The sequence below is a fragment of the Callithrix jacchus genome, chromosome 21, assembly GCF_049354715.1.
Source record: "Callithrix jacchus isolate 240 chromosome 21, calJac240_pri, whole genome shotgun sequence".
In the NCBI taxonomy this organism is placed as follows: domain Eukaryota; kingdom Metazoa; phylum Chordata; class Mammalia; order Primates; family Cebidae; genus Callithrix; species Callithrix jacchus.
This window is the reverse complement of record NC_133522.1, coordinates 19,662,265-19,666,507: the sequence shown is the minus strand read 5'-3', so window position 1 is coordinate 19,666,507 and position 4,243 is coordinate 19,662,265. Positions and strand designations below refer to the sequence as shown.

The following is a 4,243-nucleotide window of genomic DNA, read 5'->3' as shown; positions in this document are numbered from 1 at the left end:
TGAATGATAACTGGATAAACAATGAAATGAAGGCAGAAACAAAAAAGTTCTTCGAAACCAATGAGAATGAAGACAAAACATGCCAGAATTTCTGGAACACATTTAAAGCAGTCTCTAGAGAAACATATATAGCAATAAATGCCCATGTGAGGAGAATGGAGAGATCCAAATTTGACACCCTATCATCGAAATTGAAAGAGCTAGAGGAGCAAGATCAAAAATACTCAAAACCTAGCAGAAGACAAGAAATAACTAAGATCAGAGAAGAACTGAAAAAGATAGAGTCACGAAAAACCCTTCAAAAAATTAATAAATCCAAAAACTGGATTTTTTAAAAGATCAACAAAATAGACAAACCACTAGCCAGATTGATTAAATAGAATAAAGAGAACAACCAAATAAATGCAATAAAAGATGATAAAAAGTAAATCGCCACAGATTACACAGATATTCAAACCATCATCAGAGAATATTACAAACAACTCTATGCACATAAACTAGTAAACCTGGAAGAAATGGATAAATTCCTGGACTCCTGTGTCCTCCCAAGCCTAAACCAAAAGGAAGCTGAAACTATGAATAGACCAATAACAAGGTCAGAAGTCGAGGCAGCAATTAAGAGCCTACAATACACACAAAAAAAAAACCAGGTCCAGATGGGTTCACAGCTAAATACTACCAGACATACAAAGAGGAGCTGGTACCATTTTTTCTGAAACTATTCCAAATAATCCAAAAATAGGGAATCCTTCCCACATCATTTTATGAGACCAACATCATCCTGATACTAAAACCCGGCAGAGACCCAACAAGAAAAGAAAACTTCAGGCCAATATCCATGATGAACATAAATGCAAAAATCTTCAATAAAATAATGGCAAACCGATTGCAACAGCAAATCACAAAACTTATCCATCATGATCAAGTAGGATTCATCCCGGGAATGCAAGGCTGGTTCGACATCTGCAAGTCTAAAAACGTAATTCACCACATAAACAGAACCAAAAACAAAAACCACATAATAATCTCAATTGACGCAGATAAGGCATTTGACAAAATTCAGCAGCTCTTTATGATAAAAACCCTCAGTAAACTCGGTATCGATGGAAAGTATCTCAAAGTAATAAAAGCTATTTATGACAAACCAACAGCCAATATCATACTGAATGGGCAAAGCATTCCCTTTAAAATCTGGCACTAGACAAGGATGCCTTCTTTCACCACTCCTTTTCAATATAGTACTGAAAGTTCTGGCCAGAACAATCAGGCAAGAAAAAGAAATAAAACGTATTCAAATAGGAAAGGTGGAAGCCAAGTTGTCTCTATTTGCAGACGACATGATAGTATACCTAGAAGACCCCATCGCCTCAGCACAAAAACTCCTGAAACTGATGAGCAACTTCAGCAAAGTCTTAAAATATAAAATCAATGTGAAAAAATCACAAGCATTCCTCTACATCAATAACAGACTTAAAGAAAGCCAAATCAAGAACGAACTGCCATTCACAGTCGCTACAAAAAGAATAAAATACCTAGGAATACAACTCACATGAAACGTAAGGCACCTCTTCAAAAAAAAAAAAAAAAAAACTACAAACCACTGCCCAACGAAATAAAGGAAAACACAAACAGATGGAGAAACATTCCCTGTTTATAGTTAGGAAGAATTAATATCGTGAAAATGGCTATACTGACCAAAGTAATTTACAGAATCAATGCTATCCCATCAAGCTATAATTGACTTTCTTCACAGAATTGGGAAAAACCACCATGAACTTCATATGAAACCAAATGAGAGCCTGCATAGCCAAGTCAATTCTAAGTAAAAAGAACACAGTGGGGGGCATCACACTACCGAATTTCAACTATATTACAAGGCTACAGTAATTGAAACAGCATGGTACTGGTACTGAAACAGAGCTATTGACCAATGGAACAAAACAGAGGCGTCGGAGGCAACACAACATATCTACAACCATACAATCTTTGATAAACTTGACAAAAACAAGCAATGAGGAATGAATTCCTTGTTTAATAAATGGTGTTGGAAAACTGGCTAGCCACGTGCAGAAAGCAGAATCTGGACCCCTTCCTGACACCGTACACTGAAATTAACTCCAGATGGATTAAAGACTTAAACATAAGACCTGGCACCAGAAAAACCCTAGAAAGAAATCTAGGCAAAACTATCCAGGACATAGGAGTCGGCAAGGACTTCATGAACAAAACATTAAAAGAATTGGCAACAAAAGCCAAAATAGACAAATGGGACCTAATGAAACTCCACAGCTTCTGCACGGCAAAAGAAACAGTCACTAGAGTGAATTAGCAACCAACAGAATGGGAAAAAATTTTTGCAGTTTACCCATCTGACAAAGGGCTGATATCCAGAATTTACAAAGAACTCAAACAGATTTACAGGAAAAAAACCAAACATGTCCATTCAAAAATGAGCAAAGGATATGAACAGACACTTTACAAAAGAATACATATATGAGGCCAACAATCATATTAAAAAAATGCTCATCATCACTGGTCATCAGAGAGATGCAAATCAGAACCACATTGAGACACCATCTCACGCCAGTTAGAATGGCGATCATTAAAAAATCTGGAGACAACAGATGCTGGAGAGGATGTGGAGAAAAAGGAACACTTTTACACTGTTGGTGGGAGTGTAAATTAGTTCAATTATTGTGGAAGACAGTGTGTCGATTCCTCAAGGCCTTAGAAATAGAAATTCCATTTGACCCAGCAATCCCATTACTGGGTATATATCCAAAAGACTATAAATCGTTCTACTATAAGGACACATGCACACGAATGTTCATTGCAGCACTGTTTACAATAGCAAAGACCTGGAATCAACCCAAATGCCCATTGATGATAGACTGGATTGGGAAGGGGCACATATACACCATGAAATATTATGCAGCAATCAGAAATGATGAGTTCGTGTCATTTGTAGGGACATGGATGAATCTGGAGAACATCATTTTCAGCAACCTGACACAAGAACAGAAAATGAAACACCGCATATTCTCACTCATAGGTGGGTGATGAAAAATGAGAACACATGGACACAGAGAGGGGAGTACTAAACACTGGGGTCTATTGGGGGGGAAAGGGGAGGGCCAGTGGGAGGGGGAGGGATAGCCTGGGGAGAAATGCCAAATGTGGGTGAAGGGGAGAAAGCCAATAAAACACACTGCCATGTGTGTACCTATGCAACTGTCTTGCATGCTCTGCACATTTACCCCAAAACCTAAAATGCAATAAAAAATTAAAAAAAAAACAGAAAAACAAAAAAAATTAAAAACCTGACCTGGGCATGGCATGTGCTGTCTTTGGCAGCACCTATAGTAAAATTGAAACGGTACACAGAAAAACGTCATGGCCTCCACGCTAGAATGACATGCAAAGGTGTGCAGCATTCCGTATTTTCTTTTTTGCTTTTGTGGCTGTTTTATAGAAATCAAATACAGATAGATTTGATTTACAAAAAAAAAGAAAAAATGGAAGGTTTGCTGGACGTGGTGGTGTGGACTCCTGCATCCCCAGCTCCTTGGGAGGCTGTGGCAGGACAATCGCTTGAATTGAAGAGGCAGATGTTGCAATAAGCCAAGATCTCAGCGTGTCACTCAAGCCTGGGTGACACGAGGAAAACACTATGTCATAAAAAAAGACGGGGTGGGGAGTGAAGTCATCCGGCACATCGTTTTTTACAATTGTACACACTTGTCTCTCTGATTTCTTTATTTTTTCTATTTCTCTTTCTTTAAATGAGGTGGGTTTTCACCACGATGCCCAAGCTGACCTGGAACTCATGACCTCAGGTGACCTGCCCACCTCGGCCTCCCAAAGTGCTAGGATTGCTGCTGTGAGTCACAGCGCCCGGCTCAGTCTCTCTGATTTTTTTTTAACAATAAAATCAGCCAACTGGGCACAGTGGCTCACGTGAGCCGGTCATCCCAGCGCTTTGTAGACTAAGGGGGGCAAATCACTCGAGTTTGCGGGTTCGAGACCGGCCCGACCAACATTGTGAAACCCCGTCTTTAAGATGAGAAGAAAACTTGGGTTCGGTTCGGCAGCTCACGACTGTAATCCCAGCACTTTGGAAGGCCGAGGCTAGTGGACAGTGAGGTCACAGGCTTGATACTGGCCTTGACAGACACAGAGCAACCTGGTCCCTATAAAAAACATAGAAACAGAAAAAAATTAAAAAGCTGACCAGGCATGGCAT

General features: G+C 39.5%; 1 non-coding gene across 1 annotated transcript; it reads left to right on the top strand.

Annotated features, from left to right (window-relative positions):
- Window positions 1-3,338: 3,338 nt before the first annotated feature.
- On the top strand, window positions 3,339-3,445 carry LOC118149994 (U6 spliceosomal RNA). The gene has a single exon (XR_004737764.2). It is a non-coding gene; the product is annotated as a U6 spliceosomal RNA (small nuclear RNA).
- The last annotated feature ends 798 nt before the right edge of the window (window positions 3,446-4,243 follow it).